Here is a 22,361-nt window from a genome sequence, read left to right as displayed (position 1 = left end):
TGGGAGAAAGGAGCTGTGGAAGAAAACCACCCTAAAAAGAGGCAATTGGCATTGTAAGGTTTTCCAGCAAATAAGGACAGAGAGGAGGGAAGTGTCTTCCAATTAATAATGATTTGACGGCTGTAGGAATGATTTTTGGATGTTTTATAGTCCCTTTTTATTCCTGCAATGACTTTTAAATTACTGCTTTAAAAAGCACCTAAATTTGAGAATTTGAATTTGAGAGGAAATGGTGCAAAATAAATGCAGGGAGAGAGTGTGGAATCGTGCTGGAATCCCAGAGTGGGCTGGGTTGGGATGGGAGGGACCTTTAGGCAGTGAGGTGGTGTGTAGTTGGCATTTATTTCTGTTTCAGTAATTGCGTTTCCCCTTACAGCGTGTGATTTTAACCCTTGCTTGGCACGACGGTTGCAGTGGAAGAAAGGAAAGGAAGCCCAGAGCCTAGAGTGGGATGCCTCAGGCCTCTGCCAGGCGCAGAGGTCGCTGCTGGGTGGTGCGGAGGGGAAAGCGCTGCTCTAGAGAAAGAGACGATCCCCGACTGGGAGAGTGCCGGACTGCAATGCAATTCTCGGCCGTGTCCGCCAGGCGGCGCCGGCGAGGCCGAGGGAGCGGCCGAGGCCGGGATTCGAACCGGAGTTTGGACAGAGGCATCTGCGCTCCAGGCGGGCGCCTTGACCGCTCGGCCAGCGGGGCGGGGGCGTGGCCAGCGGGCGCGGCAGACGGCGCCGCCCTGCACGGCCTGTAATGGTAATGATAATGGAGTCAAAAGAATCAAATAAATTAAAAAAATGAGGAAAACGACACGAAAAATAGATGAGTGTGGGAAGCCTCGGTGGAACCCAGAAGGTTTTGAGGCGCCTCGTTTTATTTTGCAGGCTTTGTAAAACAAAAAATACAGGAGGCTGTGCAATCCAAATCCATGAAAAAAAGAATTCCCTGTAGATCCCTGGAGCTGTTTTGCGGCGTTCCGGGGTTCCGGGGCATGGTGGGAGACTCTGGGGGCCTCCTAGGGGTGTTGGGGGTTCTTGTGGGTTCCTGTTGGACCCTGGAGGTACCTGGAAGTCTTGGGGTGTCGTTTTAAGTCCCTGGGAGAACCGTGGCGGTCCCCGGGAGGTGCCGGGTGTCCCCAGGTCTCCGGGGCCGGCAGAGTCCAGCTGTGCTCTGCAGAGAAGAAATGGAGAGCTGGGGGAGACCAGAGCAACTTGGAATGTGAAGCTGCCCTGGGGGTGTCCTTTGCAGGGCCCGCCGCCTCCAGCCCCCCTCGCTACCCGGGGCATCGGGCCAGGGCCGCGCCACGGAGGCTGCGGGGCCGCTCAGCCCGCCTGTGGCGGGGGGGCGGAGGGGCGGAGGGGCGGAGGGGCGGGGGTCGTGCCGGGAGCGGGCAAGGAGGGGAGGCGGGAGGCGGTGCAGGCCCCGTCGCGGGTCGAGCGGGACCGGCGAGCGCGGAGACGGGAGGGAGGGCGCGGAGGTGCCGGCAGCGCCCGGCGGGTCCACATTGGCTGCCGCGGAAGCCACAGCGCTTGCCGATTAATAGCAACGACGCTGGAACGGCCTGCAAGTCGGGAGTACGGCCCCCCATTAGCGTCGTCTCGCCCGTGGCTAGCTCCCCTCCCCACCAGGGTCGCGGCAACCCATTGGAGGGCGTGCCTGTCAGTCTTCAGGCGGCTCCCCCCCGCGGGTAGCCCCGCCTCCCCGCCGGCGACATGACATCTCATTGGCGAGAACGCCTGTCAGTCTTCGCCGACTCCCGCCCGCAGCTAGCCCCACCTCTCCGCTGGAGGAACGGTATTCTATTGGGGGCCCCGCCTGTCAGTCTCGTCGGGTCCAGCCCTCAGCTATCTCCGCCTCCCCGCCGGCAGAACGGCATCCCATTGGCGGGCGCGCCTGTCATTGTTACGCAGCTCCCGCCCGGGGCTAGCCCCGCCTCCCCGCCCGAAGAACGGCATCCTATTGGCGGGCTCCACAAACATCCTATTTGTGGGCTCCACAAAGCTCCTATTGGCTGGCTCCACAAACAAAGATCCTATTGGCGGACTCCACAATCCTACTTAGACCACTCCAGAAACATAAATGGCATTCATTATGCAAATGCCCACAACTAACCTAAAAAAAGTAGGGCACATGTGAAAATAGCTCTTAACCCAAGGCTGCTATAGCTGCCCCATGCCTCGGACCCAAGATCAAGTGACTATTGTATAGATGAATAAATCAACAGATTTTCTCCAGTGTTTTCTTTTTTATTTACCTTTAATTTCTATGCTTTTTGAAAACAATATTCTTACATGGTATTTAGTGGAGAGTGCAACCTTTGACTATTTACTACAATATAAATGCTTCAAGAGTTTTTCACCTTCATTCTTCTTCACATTTTTAGCCACAGTAACCTAAGGCACGCCACCAGAAAACCAACCAAAAAACCTCAGAAAAGAACCCAGCAGCAAAATCCTCCAACCCAAATCTTGAACCCATAACAGAAGTGAATGATTTTTATTTTTAAGATGCTGCCTATAAGTACACAATTTCCATTTAAACAAAGATCAAGGCTTTAAAGTTCAAGAAACTTTACATATGTACATAAATTACACATCAGGAATGCCAGCCTCGGAGACCTGGGGACCCCCAGCGCATCCCGGGGACCGCCAGGATCTTCCAGCGTCCTACAGAAACCCCCACATCCCCAGGGACCCAGTGACACACAACAGGAGTCCAAGAGAAACCAAGGAAGGAAGCCTGAAGCTCCAAGGTCCGCCAATCGCTGCTCGTGGCCGCGCCGGGCCCACCAATCACGGACCGCCTTTCTCCGCTCCGTCCAATGATAGCCCGCCTTTTCAATCCGGTACGATCTCGGCAAGCTCTGCCCAGTGCATCGCGGCCCGGCCCCTCAGCCTGGCCCCGCCCTGCTACTCTCCTCAGGCGCAGCTCCTGCAGCCGCGGCTTCGCTGCCGCAGGCTCGGCAGAGGCTGTTGGGGCCAGCGAAGGGCGAGTGGAAGCTCACCAGGTTATCTCCCGGTGGGAATTGTCCCGGGAGAACGCGGGAAGGGCGGGGAGCAGAGGAGATCGCCCCCGGAAAGGCGGCGGCGGCAGCCGCGGGGTTGGAAGAACCAGCGCGCTTGGGGAAAGAGAGTCAGGGCAGGGACGGGCGGGCCGGGATTGGTTGGGCTGGGGCACGCAGGCGTGGGCGTGGCCTCCGCGGGTATAAAAGCGTGCGAGGGCACGTATTTGCCGCAGTTCGGCGCAGAGGCGGCAAACGGCGGTGGATCTACGCTGAGCGTTGGTGAGGGAGCGCCGCGGTCCGGGGGAGGGGAGCCGGAGTGGGTCCGCCGCAAGAGCTTGGGGGGGGGGGGGGGGTGCGGGGTGCGGGAAGGCGGCGGCAGTGGAGCGGAGCGCATCTCCTGCGGGTGCCGGGCGTGGGGTGGGCGGGCGGAGCCGCGGCGCGGCTCGGCGCGGGCCGCGAGGGCGGCGGGGCGGGGCCGCGGCGCGGCTCGGCGCGGGCCGCGATGGCGGCGCGGCGGGGCCGCGGCGCGGCTCGGCGCGGGCCGCGAGGGCGGCGGGGCGGGGCCGCGGCGCGGCTCGGCGCGGGCCGCGAGGGCGGCTCGGCGCGGGCCGCGGCGCGGGCCGCGAGGGCGGCGCGGCGGGGCCGCGGCGCGGCTCGGCGCGGGCCGCGAGGGCGGCGGGGCGGGGCCGCGGCGCGGCTCGGCGCGGGCCGCGAGGGCGGCGCGGCGGGGCCGCGGCGCGGCTCGGCGCGGGCCGCGAGGGCGGCGGGGCGGGGCCGCGGCGCGGCTCGGCGCGGGCCGCGAGGGCGGCGGGGCGGGGCCGCGGCGCGGCTCGGCTCGGGCCGCGAGGGCGGCGCGGCGGGGCCGCGGCGCGGCTCGGCGCGGGCCGCGAGGGCGGCGGGGCGGGGCCGCGGCGCGGCTCGGCGCGGGCCGCGAGGGCGGCGCGGCGGGGCCGCGGCGCGGCTCGGCGCGGGCCGCGAGGGCGGCGCGGCGGGGCCGCGGCGCGGCTCGGCGCGGGCCGCGAGGGCGGCGGGGCGGGGCCGCGGCGCGGCTCGGCGCGGGCCGCGAGGGTGGCGGGCCGGAGGCGGGGCCAGTCTCCCGCGGGTGCCGGGCTGCCCTCCAGGGAGCGCTGGGTCGGAGTTCACTGTGGCTGCTAATTCAGAGTGCGATGGGGTGGGCTGCTAGCTCCTGCCAATGCAAGGTACGCCGGGCTGAGGCCGTGTGGCTGCCAATGCAGGGAGTGCTGAAGAGGAGCCTAGTGCAGGTGGTGTCCCAGGGAAGCAGCGCGGCTTGCTTTGTCGAAGCTGCCAATGCCCGGGGATGCTCCCCCAAAGGAGAAGGGTAGATGGGATGCTGTCATTCTGGGGATTTCGTGTTTAGAGTAATATTACAAATGATGTCAATAAAGGCATTTCATTTTGTTATAATTTACCTTTAAATGTTATTTGATTTTTTTCTTTTTTAGTTATTTATCTGGTGTTGTGTGGAGCTGTGTGACAGCGCCTAGAGATAGTTAAGTGATGATAAACTCTGACTTGTGCTTTTGTCAACAGTCCCGGGCTGCAGAGGGAGTCAGAATCAGCTTTTATCCGGAGGCAGTGAGAACTTGAGGAAGTGGAGCTGAGGCAGCAGAGCTGATGGAGCTGTAAAGATGGTAGGAGAAACCAGAGCCGGAGCAAAAAGGAAGATCTTGCCATGGGAACCTGGAGCCGCTTTGCCTGACTGCGAGAAGAAGAAGAGCTGGAGCTGAGAGAGAAGACGTGGCAGTGAAATAAAGCTTGTGGGTATAGAGCTGTAATCACTAAGGGGCTCCTCGTGGCGCTAGTGCCACAGATGAGGAGAGCAAAACTGGTATAGGGACTATGGAGATGAGTTTGGGACAGGAGGGCTGAGGTACAATTCACTGGGGCGCTGGGAGTGTGTCTGTGGCAAAGCATCTGCATCTGGTCCAGGGTTGGTGTGGGGTAGGGATTTTAGGCACTGGGTGGTGGGTATTAGGGCTTGTGGGACTAGAGTAATAAGTGCTGGTCTGGGATTGGGAGGAGGGGGGTGGAATAGAAAAGGTGCCACAGCTGGAGCAAAAAGGAAGATCTTGCCATGGGAACCTGGAGCCGCTTTGCCTGACTGAGAAGAAGAGCTGGAGCTGAGAGAAGATGTGGCAGTGAAATAAAGCTTGTGGGTATAGAGCTGTAATCACTGAGGGGCTCCTGGTGGCACTAGTGCCACAGATGAGGAGGGCAAAACTGGTATAGGGACTATGGAGATGACTTTGGGAGGGGAGGGCTGAGGTACAATTCACTGGGGCGCTGGGATTGTGTCTGTGGATGTGAGAAAGCGTCTCCTCTGGTCCAGGGTTGGTGTGGGGTAGGGATTTTAGGCACTGGGTGGTGGGTATTAGGATTTGTGGGACTGGAGTAATAAATGCAGGTCTGGGATTGGGGGGGGGGGGATAGTAAAGGTGCTAGAGCCGGAGCAAAAAGGAAGATGTTGCCCTGGGAACCTGGAGCTGCTTTGCCTGACTGAGAAGAGCTGGAGCTGAGAGAAGATGTGGCAGTGAAATAAAGCTTGTGGGTATAGAGCTGTAATCACTGAGGGGCTCCTGGTGGTACTAGTGCCACAGATGAGTAGGGCAAAACTGGTACAGGGACTATGGAGATGACTTTGGGAGGGGAGGGCTGAGGTACAATTCACTGGGGTGCTGGGATTGTGTCTGTGGATGTGAGAAAGCGTCTCCTCTGGTCCAGGGTTGGTGTGGGGTAGGGATTTTAGGCACTGGGTGGTGGGTATTAGGACTTGTGGGACTGGAGCAATAAATCCAGGTCTGGGATTGGGGGGGGGAGGGGGGGGGTTGGAAAAGGTGCTAGAGCCGGAGCAAAAAGGAAGATGTTGCCCTGGGAACCTGGAGCTGCTTTGCCTGACTGCGAGAAGAAGAAGAGCTGGAGCTGAGAGAAGATGTGGCAGTGAAATAAAGCTTGTGGGTATAGAGCTGTAATCACTGAGGGGCTCCTGGTGGCACTAGTGCCACAGATGAGGAGGGCAAAACTGGTATAGGGACTATGGAGATGACTTTGGGAGGGGAGGGCTGAGGTACAATTCACTGGGGCGCTGGGATTGTGTCTGTGGATGTGAGAAAGCGTCTCCTCTGGTCCAGGGTTGGTGTGGGGTAGGGATTTTAGGCACTGGGTGGTGGGTATTAGGACTTGTGGGACTGGAGTAATAAATGCAGGTCTGGGATTGGGGGGGGGGGGATAGTAAAGGTGCTAGAGCCGGAGCAAAAAGGAAGATGTTGCCCTGGGAACCTGGAGCTGCTTTGCCTGACTGCGAGAAGAGCTGGAGCTGAGAGAAGATGTGGCAGTGAAATAAAGCTTGTGGGTATAGAGCTGTAATCACTGACGGGCTCCTGGTGGTACTAGTGCCACAGATGAGTAGGGCAAAACTGGTACAGGGACTATGGAGATGACTTTGGGAGGGGAGGGCTGAGGTACAATTCACTGGGGTGCTGGGATTGTGTCTGTGGATGTGAGAAAACATCTGCATGTGGTCCAGGGTTGGTGTGGGGTAGGGATTTTAGGCACTGGGTGGTGGGTATTAGGACTTGTGGGACTGGAGCAGTAAATCCAGGTCTGGGATTGGGGGGGGGGAGGGGGGGGGTTGGAAAAGGTGCTAGAGCCGGAGCAAAAAGGAAGATGTTGCCCTGGGAACCTGGAGCTGCTTTGCCTGACTGCGAGAAGAAGAAGAGCTGGAGCTGAGAGAAGATGTGGCAGTGAAATAAAGCTTGTGGGTATAGAGCTGTAATCACTGACGGGCTCCTGGTGGCACTAGTGCCACAAATGAGGAGGGCAAAACTGGTATAGGGACCTTCCTGGGTCCCTGTGTAGCCCAGAGACTCCCCATAGATCACCAGGGACCGCCCAAAGACCCCCCCCAGACCCCCAGACACCCCCAGAGACTCCCAGGGGCCCCCTGAAACTCCCAGAGATCCCTCAGGGACCCGCAGAGACCCCTGAAAGACCCCCAGAGACTCCCAGACACCTGCCAGGAACCCTCAGATGCCCCCAGAGACCCCCAGAGATCCCCAGAGACCCCCAGACCCCTCCAGGGACCCCCAGACACCCCGAGAGACCCCACAGGGACCCCCAAGGATCCCCTAGGGACCCCCACAGATCCCCAGAGACCTCCCCCTTGTAACCCCGAAAGAACTCCCCTGGTGATCTCCTGGGACCCCCCAGAAACCCCAGACACCCCCAGAGACTCCCAGAGACCCACCAGACACCCCCAGTAACCCCCAGAGACCCTCCAGGGACCCCCATAGACCACCCAGAGATCACGAGATGCCCCCCAGGGACCTCCAGAGACCCCTCCAGAGATCACGAGAAACCCCTCCGAGACCCCCAGGGACCTCCAGAGACCCCCAGGGACCCACCTTGGGACCCCCAGAGGACCCCAGGAACCCACAGGAACCCCTCATAGATCCACCAGAGACCCCCATAGATCCCACAGAGACCTGCAGAGAACCCCAGAGACCACCAGAGATGCTCCGGAGACACCCCAGAGACCCCCACAGAGATCCCCGGTGCCCGAAATGTCGTCCCTCGGGGAACCCCCTTGGGGACCCCCGGTGCCCGAAATGTCTTCCCTCGGGGAACCCCCTTGGGGAGCCTCGTCGCCCGAGGTGTCGCCCCTCGGCAACCCCCCCCTTCGGGGACTTCCGGCGCCCGAAATGTCGCCCCTTGGCAACCCCCCCATTTGGGGACCCCCGGTGCTTGAGGTTTTGCCCCTCGGCAGCCACCCCGTGGGGAGCCCCGGTGCCTGAAATGTCGTCCCTCGGGGAACCCCCTTGGGGACCCACGGTGCTCGAAATGTCGTCCCTCGGACACCCGCCTTAGGGACCCCCGGTGCCTGAAATGCCCTCCCTCGGCCAACCTCCTTGGAGACCCCAGAGACCCCCAGAGGACCCCCCCAGGGACTCCACAGGGACCCCCAGAGACCCCAGAGATTCCCAGACACTCCCAGGGACACCCAGGGACCCCCAGGACGCTACAGAGATCTCCCAGAGAACCCCCAGTTTCCCCCAGAGACCCCCCAGAGACTGTCAGAGACCCCCAGACACCCCCAGACACCCCGGGGACCCCCCTAGACCTCCAGACACCCCCCAGGGACTCCCAGACGCCTCCACGGACCCCCAGGGCCCCCCCAGAGACTCTCAGAGACCCTCCAGGGACCTCCAGAGAGCCCACTGGGACTCCCCAGGGACCCCCAGAGACTCCCCATAGAGCACCAGGGACCGCCCAAGGACCCCCGCAGACCCCCAGACACCCCCGGAGACTCCCAGGGGCCCCCAGAAACTCCCAGAGATGCCTCAGGGACTCCCAGAGACTCCCAGCCACCCCAGAGACTCCCTCAGGGACCTCCAGAGACCCCAGAGACTCCAAGAGACCCCCAGAGACCCCCACGGACCCCCCAGAGACCACCAGAAAGCCCCAGAGACCCCCCAAGGACCACGAGAGACCCCCCAGAGATTCTCAGAGACCTCCAGGGACTCCCAGACACCCGCCGAGACCCCCCAGGGACCCCCAGAGACCCTCCATAGATCACCAGGGACCGCCCAAGGACCCTCACAGACCCCCAGACATCCCTAGAGACTCCCTGGCCCCCCAGAAACTCCCAGAGACCCCTCAGGGACCCGCAGAGACCCCTGAGGGATCCCCAGAGACTCCCAGACACCCGCTAGGGACCCTCAGATGCCCCCAGAGACCCCCAGAGACTCCAAAAGACCCCCAGACCCCTCCAGGGACCCCCAGACACCCCCAGACTCCCAGAGACCCTCAGGGACCCCCCAGGGACCCCCATAGACCGCCCAGAGATCACAAGATGCCCCCCAGGGACCTCCAGAGACCCCTCCAGAGATCACGAGAAACCCCTCCGAGACCCCCAGGGACCCCCAGGAACCCACCTTGGGACCCCCAGAGGACTCCAGGGACCCACTGGAACCCCTCATAGATCCACCAGAGACCCCCATAGATCCCACAGAGACCTCCAGAGAACCCCAGAGACCACCAGAGATGCTCCAAAGACACCCCAGAGACCCCCACAGAGATCCCCGGTGCCCGAAATGTCGGCCCTTGGGGAACCCCCTTGGGGAGCCCCGGCGCCCGAGGTTTCGCCCCTCGGCAACCCCCCCCTTCGAGGACTTCCGGCGCCCGAAATGTCGCCCCTTGGCAACCCCCCATTTGGGGACCCCCAGTGCCCGAGGTGTCGCCCCTCGGTAACCACCCTTTGGAGACCCCCGGCGCCCGAGGCATCGCCACTCGGCCGCTCCCCCTTGGGAACCCCCGGCGTCCGAGGCGTCGCCCCTCGGCAACCCCACCTTGGGGACTCTCGGCGCCCGAGGCGTGTCTGCTCGGCAACCCTCCCTCGGGGACCCCCGGCCCCCTAGGCGTTGCTCATAGCAAACCCCCCTTGGAAACCCCCGGTGTCCGAGGCGTCGCCCCTTGGCAACCCCGCCTTGGGGAGTCCCGGCGACCGATGTGTTGCCCCTCAAAAACCCCCCCTAGGGGACCCCCGGCGCCCGAGGGCTCACCCCTTGGCAACCCCCTCGTTTATGGACCCCCAGCACCCGAGGTGTTGCCTCTCGGCAACCCTGCCTTGGGGAGCCCCGGAGTCCGAGGTGTCGCATCTCGGCAATACCCCCTTGGAGAGCCCCGGCGCCCGAGGTGTCGCCTTTCGGCAGCCCCGACTTGGAGAGATCCGGCGACTGAAATGTCCTTCCTCGGCATCCCCCCTTGGGGACCCTCGATGCAGAAAATGTTGTCCCTTGGACCCGCCTCAGTTCCAAAATGTCACTCCCTCGATAACTGCCCTTGGAGACCCGAGGAGCCTGAGGTGTCGCGCCTCGGCAACCCCCATATCGGGACCCCCGGCGCCCGAGACGTCGCCCTTTGGCCACCCCCCCCTTGGGAACCACCGGTACCCGAAATGTCGCCCCTCGGCATCCCTCCTTGGGGAGCCTTGGCGCTCGAGGTGTTGCCCCTCGAAAATCCCCCGTTGGGGACCCTCGGAGACTCAGGTGTTGATCCTCAGGAACCCCCCCTTTGGGGACCTACAGCACCCAAAGTGTCGCCCCTCGGCAAGCCCCCCCTTAGAAACCCCCGGCGCCAAAGGTGTCGCCCCTCGACAGCCCCCACTTGGGAAACCCTGGCGCCCAAGGCGTCGCCCCTCGGCCACCCCCCATTTGGGAGCCCTGGCGCCCGAGGTGTCGCCTCTCGGCAACCTCAACCCAGTGAATTCCGGCGCCCGAGGTGACGGCCCTTGGCAACGCCCTCTTGGGTTCCAATGACGACCGAAATGACACCCCTCGGCAACCGCTCCTTGGAAAGCCCCGGCGCCCGAGGGCTCGGCCCTCGGCAACCACCATTTGGGGAAGCCCGGCGCCCGAGGCGTCTTCCCTTGGCAACCCCCCCTTTTGAACCCCCGGCGCCCTAGACGTCGCCCCTCGGAAACTCCCCCTTGGGGAACCCCCGCTCCCGAGGTGACGCCTCTCGGCACCCTCCCTCTTTGGCGACCCTCGGGGCACGAAGGGTCGCCCCTCAGTACCCACTCCTTGGAGACCCTCGGCACCCTCGGCGCCGCCCCTTGGCTAGCCCCGCCTTGGGGACCCTAGGCGACCTTAATATCACCTCTCGGCAACCCTTCGTTGGGGGCCTCCAGAGCCCGATATGTCGCCCTTCGGCAAACACCCCATCGAGATCCGAGGCGTCGCCCCTTGGAAACCCCCCCTTGGGGACCTTCGGCACCCAAGGCGGCGCCCCTCGGCAACCCCACCTTGGGAACCCGAGGCGTCGACCCTCGGCAACTCCCCCTTGGGGTGCACCAGTGCCCAAAATGTCGGCCCTCGGGAATCCTTCTTGGGGAACCCGCTGCCCGAAATGTCGTCCCTCGGCAACCCCCCCTTCGGGGACCCCTGGCGCCCGAGGCGCCTCCCCTCGGCAACCCCCCTTAGGGACCTACGGCGCCCGAGGCTCCGCCCCTCAGAACTCCCCCCTTGGGGACCCCCGGCGCCCGAGGCTTTGCCCCATGGCTGGCGCACATTGGGGACCTTTGACGCCCGAGTCGTCGCCCCACGGCAACCAACCTTCGGGGACCGGAGGCGCCCAAGAGCTCGCCCCTCGGCAACCCCCCCTTAGGTACCACCGGCGCCTGAGGCGCCGCCTCTCGGCCAGCTTCGACTTGGGGACCCATGGCACCCGAGGCTCCGCCCCTCGGCCAGGCCCGCCTTGTAGACCCACGGCGCCCGAAGCGCCGCCCATCGGCCAGCCCCGCTTCGGGGACCCCAGGCGCCCGAGGCGCCGCCCCTCGGCCAGGGCCGCCTTAGGGACCCCCGGCGCCCGAGGCTCCGCCCCTCGGCCAGCCCCGCCTTGGGGACCCTTGGCGCCCGAGGCTCCGCCCCTCGGCCAGGCCCACCTTGGGGACCCGAGGCGCCGCCCCTCGGCCAGCCCCGTCTTGGGGAGCCCCGGCGCCCGTGGCGTCGCCCCTCGGCAATTCCGCCTTGGGGATCCCTGGGGCTCCCTCACCCCGGTGCCTGACATGTCGCCCCCCGTAGTTCCCACCGGGGACCCCACCTCATGCTGCCCAAGATGCCGCTCTCTGGGAGCGCCCGCCGGGAAACCCCGCCCCCGTTGCCTGAAATGCAGCCCCCCCGGGAGCCCCCGCCGGGGACCTCCTGGCGCCCGGTGCTTGAAATGTCGCCCCTCGGGAGCCCCACCCGGGGACCCCACCTGCGTGCCCGAAATGTCGCCCTCCCGAAAACACCTATTGGGGAGCCCCGGTGCCAAAAATGTGGGCCCTCGGGAACCCCCCTTTGGGGAGCCGGGTGCCCAAAGCGTCGTCCCTTGGGAACCTCCCTTAGGGACCCCCGGTGCTCAAAATCTCCCTCGGAAGCCCGACTTGGGGACCCCCGGTGCCCAAAAGTTCGTCTCTCGGAAACCTCCCTTGGGGACCCCGGTGCCAAAAATGTTGCCCCTCGGGAATCCCCCTTGGGGAACCCCGGTGCCCAAAATTTCGTCCTTCCTGGATCCCCCTTGGGGACCCCCGGTGCCCAAAATGTCGACCCTCGGGAACCTCCCTTGGGGACCCCCGGCGCCCAAAATGTCGGCCCTCAGGAACCCCCCTTGGGGACCCCCGGCGCCCAAAATGTCGTTCCTCGGGAACCCCCCTTGGCGACCCCCGGCGCCAAAAATGTCGGCCCTTGGGGACCCCCGGTGCCCAAAATGTCGGCCCTCGGGAACCCCCCTTGGGGACCCCCGGTGCCCAAAATCTCGCCCCTCGGCAACCCCCCTTTGGAGACCACCGGCGCCCGATGCGCCGCCCCTAAGCCAGCCCCGCCTTGGGGATCCCCGGCGCCCGAGGATCCGACCCTCGGCCAGGCCCGCCTTGGGGACCCGAGGCGCCCGAGGCGTTGCCCCTCGGCCAGCCCCGCCTTGGGGACCCCCAGCGCCCGAGGCTCCGACCCTCGGCCAGCCCCGCCTTGGGGACCCCCGGCATTCGAGGCTCCGCCCCTCGACCAGCCCCGCCTTGGGGACCCCCGGCGCCCGAGGCGTTGCCCCTCGGCCAGCCCCGCCTTGGGGACCCCCGGCACCCGAGGCTCCGCCCCTCGGCCAGCCCCGCTTTCGGGACCCCCGGCGCCCCAGGCTCCGCCCCTCGGCCAGCCCCGCCTTGGGGACCCGAGGCTCTGCCCCTCGGTTAGGCCCGCCTTGGAGACCCCCGGCGCCCGAGGCTCCGCCCCTCGGCCAGCCCCGCCTTGGGGACCCCCGGCGTCCGAGGCTCCGCCCCTCGGCAACCCCGCCTTGGGGACCCTCGGCGCCCGAGGCTCCGCCCTTCAACCAGGCCCGCCTTGGGGATCCCCGACGCCCGAGGCTCCGCCTTTCGGCCAGGCCCGCCTTGGGGACCCAAAGTGCCCGAGGCGCCGCCCCTCGGCAGCCCCGTCTTGGGGACTCCCGACGCCCGAGGCGCCGCCCATCGGCCAGCCCCGCCTTGGAGACCCGAGGCTCCGCCCCTCGGCCAGGCCCGCCTTGGGGACCCCCAGCGCCCGAGGCGTTGCCCCTCGGCTAGCCCCGCCTTGGGGACCCCCGACATTCGAGGCTCCGCCCCTCGGCAAGCCCCGCCTTGGTAACCCCCGGCGCCCGAGGCGTTGCCCTTCGGCCAGCCCCGCCTTGGGGACACCCGGCGCCCGAGGCTCCGCCCCTCGGCCAGCCCCGCGTTCGGAACCCCCGGCGCCTGAGGATCCGCCCCTCGGCCAGCCCCGCCTTGGGGACCCCCGGAATTCGAGGCTCCGCCCCTCGGCCAGCCCCGCCTTGGGGACCCGAGGCTCCGCTCCTCGGTTAGGCCCGCCTTGGGGACCCCCGGGGCCCGAGGCTCCGCCCCTCGGCCAGCCCCGCCTTGGGGACCCCCGGCGTCCGAGGCTCCGCCCCTCGGCAACCCTGCCTTGGGGACCCGAGGCTCCGCCCTTCAACCAGGCCCGCCCTGGGGACCCTCGGCGCCCGAGGCTCCGCCCCTCGGCCAGCCCCGCCTTGTGGACCCCCGGCGCCCGAGACGTTGCCCCTCGGCCAGCCCCGCCTTGGAGACCCTCGGCGCCTGGGGCGCCGCCCCTCGGCAAGCCCCGCCTTAGGGACCCTCGGTGCCCGAGGCGTTGCCCCTCGGCCAGGCCTTCCCTAGGGAATTTCGGCGCCCGAGGCTCCGCCCCTCGGCCAGCCCCGCCTTGGGGACCCTTGGCGCCCGAGGCTCCGCCCCTCGGCCAGGCCCGCCTTGGGGACCCGATGCTCCGCCCCTCGGCCAGCCCCGCCTTCGGGACCCAAGGCGCCGCCCCTCGGCAGGCCCCGCCTTGGGGTCTCCGGCGCCCGAGTCTTCGCCCCTCGGTAACCCCCTTTTGGGGACCCCCGGCGCCCGAGGCGTCGACCCTCGGCAACTCCCCCTTGGGGTGCACCAGTGCCCAAAATGTCGTCCCTCGGGAATCCTTCTTGGGGAACCCGCTGCCCGAAATGTCGTCCCTCGGCAACCCCCCCTTCGGGGACCCCTGGCGCCCGAGGCGCCTCCCCTCGGTAACCCCCCCTTAGGGACCTACGGCGCCCGAGGCTCCGCCCTTCGGAACCCCCCCCTTGGGGACCCCCGGCGCCCGAGGCTTTGCCCCATGGCTGGCGCACATTGGGGACCTTTGACGCCCGAGTCGTCGCCCCACGGCAACCAACCTTCGGGGACCGGAGGCGCCCAAGAGCTCGCCCCTCGGCAACCCCCCCTTAGATACCGCCGGCGCCCGAGGCGCCGCCTCTCGGCCAGCTTCGACTTGGGGACCCATGGCGCCCGAGGCTCCGCCCCTCGGCCAGACTCGCCTTGTAAACCCACGGCGCCCGAGGCGCCGCCCATCGGCCAGCCCCGCTTCGGGGACCCCAGGCGCCCGAGGCGCCGCCCCTCGGCCAGGGCCGCCTTAGGGACCCCCGGCGCCCGAGGCTCCGCCCCTCGGCCAGCCCCGCCTTGGGGACCCTTGGCGCCCGAGGCTCCGCCCCTCGGCCAGGCCCACCTTGGGGACTCGAGGCGCCGCCCCTCGGCCAGCCCCATCTTGGGGACTTCCGGAGCCCGTGGCGTCGCCCCTCGGCAATTCCGCCTTGGGGACCCCAGGGGCTCCCTCACCCCGGTGCCTGACATGTCGCCCCCCGGAGTTCCCACCGGGGACCCCACCACACGGTGCCCAAGATGCCGCCCTCTGGGAGTGCCCGCAGGGAACCCCCGCCCCCGTTGCCTGAAATGCAGCACCCCCGGGAGCCCCCGCCGGGGACCTCCCGGTGCCCGAAATGTCGCCCCTCGGGAGCCCCACCCGGGGACCCCACCTGCGTGCCCGAAATGTCGCCCTCCCGAAAACACCTATTGGGGAGCCCCGGTGCCAAAAATGTGGGCCCTCGGGAACCCCCCTTTGGGAAGCCGGGTGCCCAAAGCGTCGTCCCTTGGGAACCTCCCTTAGGGACCCCCGGTGCTCAAAATCTCCCTCGGAAGCCCGACTTGGGGACCCCCGGTGCCCAAAAGTTCGTCTCTCGGAAACCTCCCTTGGGGACCCCGGTGCCCAAAATGTCGACCCTCGGGAACCTCCCTTGGGGACCCCCGGCGCCCAAAATGTCGGCCCTCGGGAACCCCCCTTGGGGACCCCCGGCGCCCAAAATGTCGACCCTCGGGAACCCCCCTTGGGGACCCCCGGCGCCAAAAATGTCGGCCCTCGGGAACCCCCCTTGGGGACCCCCGGTGCCCAAAATGTCGTCCCTCGGGAACCCCCCTTGGGGACCCCCGGTGCCCAAAATGTCGGCCCTCGGGAACCCCCCTTGGGGACCCCCGGCGCCCAAAATGTCGGCCCTCGGGAACCCCCCTTGGGGACCCCCGGCGCCCCAAAGGTCGGCCCTCGGAAACCCCCCTTGGGGACCCCCGGTGCCCAAAATGTCGTCCCTCGGGAAACCCCCTTGGGGACCCCCGGCGCCCCAAAGGTCGGCCCTCGGAAACCCCCCTTGGGGACCCCCGGCGCCCAAAATGTCGTCCCTCGGGAACCCCCCTTGGGAACCCCCGGTGCCCAAAATGTCGGCCTTCGGGAACCCCCCTTGGGGGCCCCCGGCGCCCGAGGTGTCGCCCCTCGGCAACCCCGCCTTGGGGACCCTCGGCGCCCGACACTCCGCCCTTCAACCAGGCCCGCCTTGGGGATCCCCGGCGCCCGAGGCTCCGCCCCTCGGCCAGGCCCGCCTTGGGGACCCGAGGCTCCGCTCCTCGGTTAGGCCCGCCTTGGGAACCCCGGCGCCCGAGGCTCCGCCCCTCGGCCAGCCCCGCCTTGGGGACCCCCGGCGTCCGAGGCTCCGCCCCTCGGCAACCCTGCCTTGGGGACCCTCGGCGCCCGAGGCTCCGCCCTTCAACCAGGCCCGCCCTGGGGACCCGAGGCTCCGCCCCTCGGCCAGCCCCGCCTTGGGGACCCCCGGCGTCCAAGGCTCCGCCCCTCGGCAAAGCTGCCTTGGGGACCCTCGGTGCTCGAGGCTCCGCCCTTCAACAAGGCCCGCCCTGGGGACCCGAGTCGCCGCCCCTCGGCCAGCCCCGCCTTGGGGACCCCCAGCGCCCGAAGCTCCGCCCCTCGGCCAGCCCCGCTTTCGGGACCCCCGGCGCCAGAGGCTCCGCCCCTCGGCCAGCCCCGCCTTGGGGTCCACCGGCAATCGAGGCTCCTCCCCTCGGCCAGCCCCGCCTTGGGGACCCCCGGCGCCCGAGGCTCCGCCCCTCGGCCAGCCCCGCCTTGGGGACCCCCGGCGTCCGAGGCTCCGCCCCTCGGCAACCCCGCCTTGGGGACCCTCGGCGCCCGAGGCTCCGCCCTTCAACCAGGCCCGCCTTGGGGATCCCCGGCGCCCAAGGCTCCGCCCCTCGGCCAGGCCCGCCTTGGGGACCCGAGGCGCCCGAGGCGCCGCCCCTCGGCAGCCCCGTCTTGGGGACTCCCGACGCCCGAGGCGCCGCCCATCGGCCAGCCCCGCCTTGAGGAACCCCGGCATTCGAGGCTCCGCCCCTCGGCCAGCCCCGCCTTGGTGACTCCCGGCGCCCGAGGCGCCGCCCCTCGGCCAGGCCTGCCGTGGGGACCTTCGGCGCCCGAGGCTCCGCCCCTCGGCCAGCCCCGCCTTGGGGCCCCCCGGCATTCGAGGCTCCGCCCCTCGGCCAGCCCCGCCTTGGTGACTCCCGGCGCCCGAGGCGCCGCCCCTCGGCCAGGCCTGCCGTGAAACCTTCGGCGGCCGAGGCTCCGCCCCTCTGCCAGCCCCGCCTTGGGGACCCCCGGCATTCGAGGCTCCGCCCCTCGGCCAGCCCCGCCTTGGTGACCCCCGGTGCCCGAGGCTCCGCCCCTCGGCCAGCTCCGCCTTGGGGACCCCCGGCATTCGAGCCTCTGCCCCTCGGCCAGCCCCGCCTTGGGGACCCCCGGCGCCCGAGGCTCCGCCCCTCGGCCAGCCCCGCTTTCGGGACCCCCGGCGCCCGAGGCTCCGCCCCTCGGCCGGCCCCCCCTTGGGGACCCCCGGCATTCGAGGCTCCGCCCCTCGGGCAGCCCCGCCTTGGGGACCCCCGGGGCCCGAGGCTCCGCCCCTCGGCCAGCCCCGCCTTGGGGACCCGAGGCTCCGCCCCTCGGCCAGGCCCGCCTTGGGGACCCCCGGCGTCCGAGGCTCCGCCCCTCGGCCAGCCCCGCCTTGGGGACCCGAGGCTCCGCCCCTCGGCCAGGCCCGCCTTGGGGAACCCCGGCGTCCGAGGCTCCGCCCCTCGGCCAGCCCCGCCTTGGGGACCCCCGGCGTCCGAGGCTCCGCCTTTCGGCAACCCTGCCTTGGGGACCCTCGGCGCCCGAGGCTCCGCCCTTCAACCAGGCCCGCCCTGGCGACCCCCGGCGCCCGAGGCGCCGCCCCTCGGCCAACCCCGTCTTGGGGACTCCCGACGCCCGAGGCTCCGCCCCTCGGCCAGCCCCGCCTTGGGGACCCCCGGCGTTTGAGGCTCCGCCCCTCGGCAACTTTGCCTTGGGGACCCTCGGCGCCCGAGGCTCCGCCCTTCAACCAGGCCCGCCTTGGGGACCCTCGGCGCCCGAGGCTCCGCCCCTCGGCCAGGCCCGCCTTGGGACCCCCGGCGCCCGAGACGTTGCCCCTCGGCCAGGCCCGCCTTGGGGACCCTCGGCGCCCGAGGCTTCGCCCCTCGGCCAGGCCTGCCGTGGGGACTATCGGCGCCCGAGGCTCCGCCCCTCGGCCAGCCCCGCCTTGGGGCTCCCCGGCATTCGAGGCTCCGCCCCTCGGCCAGCCCCGCCTTGGGGACCCCCGGCGCCCGAGGCTTCGCCCCTCGGCCAGGCCTGCCGTGGGGACCTTCGGCGCCCGAGGCTCCGCCCCTCGGGCAGCCCCGCCTTGGGGACCCCTGGCATTCGAGGCGTTGCCCCTCGGCCAGGCCCGCCTTGGGGACCCCCGGCGTCCGAGGCTCCGCCCCTCGGCAACCCTGCCTTGGGGAACCTCGGCGCCCGAGGCTCCGCCATTCAACCAGGCCCGCTTTCGGGACCCCCGGCGCCCGAGGCGCCGCCCCTCGGCCAGCCCCGCCTTGGGGAGCCCCGGCGCCCGAGCCTCCGCCCCTCGGCCAGCCCCGCTTTCGGGACCCCCGGCGCCCGAGGCTCCGCCCCTCGGCCAGCCCCGCCTTGGGGACCCCCGGCATTCGAGGCTCCGCCCCTCGGCCAGCCCCGCCTTGGGGAACCCCGGCGCCCGAGGCGTTGCCCCTCGGCCAGCCCCGCCTTGGGGACCCCCGGCGCCCGAGGCTCCGCCCCTCGGCCAGCCCCGCTATCGGGACCCCCGGCGCCCCAGGCTCCGCCCCTCGGCCAGCCCCGCCTTGGGGACCCGAGGCTCCACTCCTCGGTTAGGCCCGCTTTGAGGACCCCCGGCGCCCGAGGCTCCGCCCCTCGGCAGGCCCGCCTTGGGACCCCCGGCGCCCGAGACGTTGCCCGTCGGCAGCCCCGCCTTGGGGACCCCCGGCATTCGAGGCTCCGCCCCTCGGCCAGGCCCGCCTTGGGGACCCCCAGCGCCCGAGGCTCCGCCCCTCGGCAGCCCCGTCTTGGGGACTCCCGACGCCCGAGGCGCCGCCCATCGGCCAGCCCCGCCTTGAGGAACCCCGGCGCCCGGGGCGCCACCCATCGGCCAGCCCCGCCTTGGGGACCCCCGGGGCCCGAGGCTTCGCCCCTCGGCCAGGCCTGCCGTGGGGACCTTCGGCGCCCGATGCTCCGCCCCTCGGCCAGCCCCGCCTTGGGGACCCGAGGCTCCACTCCTCGGTTAGGCCCGCTTTGAGGACCCCCGGCGCCCGAGACTCCGCCCCTCGGCAGGCCCGCCTTGGGACCCCCGGCGCCCGAGACGTTGCCCGTCGGCAGCCCCGCCTTGGGGACCCCCGGCATTCGAGGCTCCGCCCCTCGGCCAGGCCCGCCTTGGGGACCCCCAGCGCCCGAGGCTCCGCCCCTCGGCAGCCCCGTCTTGGGGACTCCCGACGCCCGAGGCGCCGCCCATCGGCCAGCCCCGCCTTGAGGAACCCCGGCGCCCGGGGCGCCACCCATCGGCCAGCCCCGCCTTGGGGACCCCCGGGGCCCGAGGCTTCGCCCCTCGGCCAGGCCTGCCGTGGGGACCTTCGGCGCCCGAGGCTCCGCCCCTCGGCCAGCCCCGCCTTGGGGCCCCCGGCATTCGAGGCTCCGCCCCTCGGCCAGCCCCGCCTTGGTGACTCCCGGCGCCCGAGGCGCCGCCCCTCGGCCAGGCCTGCCGTGGGGACCTTCGGCGGCCGAGGCTCCGCCCCTCTGCCAGCCCCGCCTTGGGGACCCCCGGCATTCGAGGCTCCGCCCCTCGGCCAGCCCCGCCTTGGTGACCCCCGGTGCCCGAGGCTCCGCCCCTCGGCCAGGCCCGCCTTGGGGACCCCCGGCATTCGAGCCTCCGCCCCTCGGCCAGCCCCGCCTTGGGGACCCCCGGCGCCCGAGGCTCCGCCCCTCGGCCAGCCCCGCTTTCGGGACCCCCGGCGCCCGAGGCTCCGCCCCTCGGCCGGCCCCTTCTTGGGGACCCCCGGCATTCGAGGCTCCGCCCCTCGGGCAGCCCCGCCTTGGGGACCCCCGGGGCCCGAGGCTCCGCCCCTCGGCCAGCCCCGCCTTGGGGACCCGAGGCTCCGCCCCTCGGCCAGGCCCGCCTTGAGGACCCCCGGCGTCCGAGGCTCCGCCCCTCGGCCAGCCCCGCCTTGGGGACCCGAGGCTCCGCCCCTCGGCCAGGCCCGCCTTGGGGAACCCCGGCGTCCGAGGCTCCGCCCCTCGGCCAGCCCCGCCTTGGGGACCCCCGGCGTCCGAGGCTCCGCCCCTCGGCAACCCTGCCTTGGGGACCCTCGGCGCCCGAGGCTCCGCCCTTCAACCAGGCCCGCCCTGGCGACTCCCGGCGCCCGAGGCGCCGCCCCTCGGCCAACCCCGTCTTGGGGACTCCCGACGCCCGAGGCTCCGCCCCTCGGCCAGCCCCGCTATCGGGACCCCCGGCGCCCCAGGCTCCGCCCCTCGGCCAGCCCCGCCTTGGGGACTCGAGGCTCCACTCCTCGGTTAGGCCCGCTTTGAGGACCCCCGGCGCCCGAGGCTCCGCCCCTCGGCCAGCCCCGCCTTGGGGACCCCCGGCGTCCGAAGCTTCGCCCCTCGGCAACCCCGCCTTGGGGACCCTCGGCGCCCGAGGCTCCGCCCTTCAACCAGGCCCGCCTTGGGGACCCTCGGCGCCCGAGGCTCCGCCCCTCGGCAGGCCCGCCTTGGGACCCCCGGCGCCCGAGACGTTGCCCGTCGGCAGCCCCGCCTTGGGGACCCCCGGCATTCGAGGCTCCGCCCCTCGGCCAGCCCCGCCTTGGGGACCCCCAGCGCCCGAGGCTCCGCCCCTCGGCCAGCCCCGCTTTCGGAACCCCCGGCGCCCGAGGCTCCGCCCCTCGGCCAGCCCCGCCTTGGGAACTCCCGGCATTCGAGGCTCCGCCCCTCGGCCAGCCCCGCCTTGGGGACCCGAGGCTCCGCTCCTCGGTTAGGCCCGCCTTGGGGACCCCCGGGGCCCGAGGCTCCGCCCCTCCGCCAGCCCCGCCTTCGGGACCCCCGGCGCCCGAGGCTCCGCCCCTCGGCCAGCCCCGCCTTGGGGACCCCCGGCGTCCGAGGCTCCGCCCCTCGGCAACCCCGCCTTGGGGACCCTCGGCGCCCGAGGCTCCGCCCCTCGGCCAGGCCCGCCTTGGGACCCCCGGCGCCCGAGACGTTGCCCCTCGGCCAGCCCCGCCTTGAGGACCCCCGGCATTCGAGGCTCCGCCCCTCGGCCAGCCCCGCCTTGGGGACCCCCGGCGCCCGAGGCGTTGCCCCTCGGCCAGCCCCGCCTTGGGGACCCCCAGCGCCCGAGGCTCCGCCCCTCGGCCAGCCCCGCTTTCGGAACCCCCGACGCCCGAGGCTCCGCCCCTCGGCCAGCCCCGCCTTGGGGACTTTCGGCATTCGAGGCTCCGCCCCTCGGCCAGCCCCGCCTTGGGGACCCGAGGCTCCGCTCCTCGGTTAGGCCCGCCTTGGGTACCCCCGGCGCCCGAGGCTCCGCCCCTCGGCCAGCCCCGCCTTGGGGACCCCCGGCGACCGAGGCTCCGCCCCTCGGCAACCCTGCCTTGGGGACCCTCGGCGCCCGAGGCTCCGCCCTTCAACCAGGCCCGCCCTGGGTACCCTCGGCGCCCGAGGCTCCGCCTCTCGGCCAGCCCCGCCTTGGGGACCCCCGGCGCCCGAGGCGTTGCCCCTCGGCCAGCCCCGCCTTGGGGACCCTCGGCGCCTGGGGCGCCGCCCCTCGGCCAGCCCCGCCTTGGGGACCCTCGGTGCCCGAGGCTCCGCCCCTCGGCCAGGCCTTCCCTGGGGAATTTCGGCGCCCGAGGCTCCGCCTCTCGGCCAGCCCCAACTTGGGGACCCCCGACGCCCGAGGCTCCGCCCCTCGGCCAGTCCCGCCTTGGGGACCCGAGGCTCCGCCCCTCGGCAAACCCCGCCTTGGGGTCCCTTGGCGCCCGAGTCTTCGACCCTCGGCAACCCCGCTTTGGGGACCCCCGGCGCCCGAGGCGTCGACCCTCGGCAACTCCCCCTTGGGGTGCACCAGTGCCCAAAATGTCGGCCCTCGGGAATCCTTCTTGGGGAACCTGCTGCCCGAAATGTCGTCCCTCGGCAACCCCCCCTTCGGGGACCCCTGGCGCCCGAGGCGCCTCCCCTCGGCAACCCCCCCTTAGGGACCTACAGCGCCCGAGGCTCCACCCCTCGGAACCCCCCCCTTGGGGACCCCCGGCGCCCGAGGCTTTGCCCCATGGCTGGCGCACATTGGGGACCTTTGACGCCCGAGTCGTCGCCCCACGGCAACCAACCTTCGGGGACCGGAGGCGCCCAAGAGCTCGCCCCTCGGCAACCCCGCCTTGGATACCGCCGGCCCCGAGTCGCCGCCTCTCGGCCAGCTTCGACTTGGGGACCCATGGCGCCCGAGGCTCCGCCCCTCGGCCAGGCCCGCCTTGTGGACCCACGGCGCCCGAGGCGCCGCCCATCGGCCAGCCCCGCTTCGGGGACCCCAGGCGCCTGAGGCGCCGCCCCTCGGCCAGGGCCGCCTTAGGGACCCCCGGCGCCCGAGGCTCCGCCCCTCGGCCAGCCCCGCCTTGGGGACCCCCGGCGTCCGAGGCTCCGCCCCTCGGCCAGGCCCACCTTGGGGACCCGAGGCACAGCCCCTCGGCAATTCCGCCGTGGGGACCCCAGGGGCTCCCTCACCCCGGTGCCTGACATGTCGCCCCCCGGAGTTCCCACCGGGGACCCCACCACACGGTGCCCAAGAT

The 22,361-nt window shown here is 70.0% G+C and overlaps 1 long non-coding RNA gene across 1 annotated transcript; it reads left to right on the top strand.

Moving 5' to 3' along the window:
• The first annotated feature begins 3,188 nt into the window (after positions 1–3,188).
• Positions 3,189–4,782, top strand: LOC139669218 (uncharacterized). The gene is made up of 2 exons (XR_011697201.1): positions 3,189–3,274; positions 4,547–4,782. It is a non-coding gene; the product is annotated as an uncharacterized lncRNA (long non-coding RNA).
• Positions 4,783–22,361: the final 17,579 nt, after the last annotated feature.

Source organism: Pithys albifrons, chromosome 3 (assembly GCF_047495875.1).
Source record: "Pithys albifrons albifrons isolate INPA30051 chromosome 3, PitAlb_v1, whole genome shotgun sequence".
Lineage (NCBI taxonomy): Eukaryota > Metazoa > Chordata > Aves > Passeriformes > Thamnophilidae > Pithys > Pithys albifrons.
The sequence above is the reverse complement of the archived record's forward strand: the minus strand, read 5'-3'. Positions and strand labels throughout refer to the sequence as shown.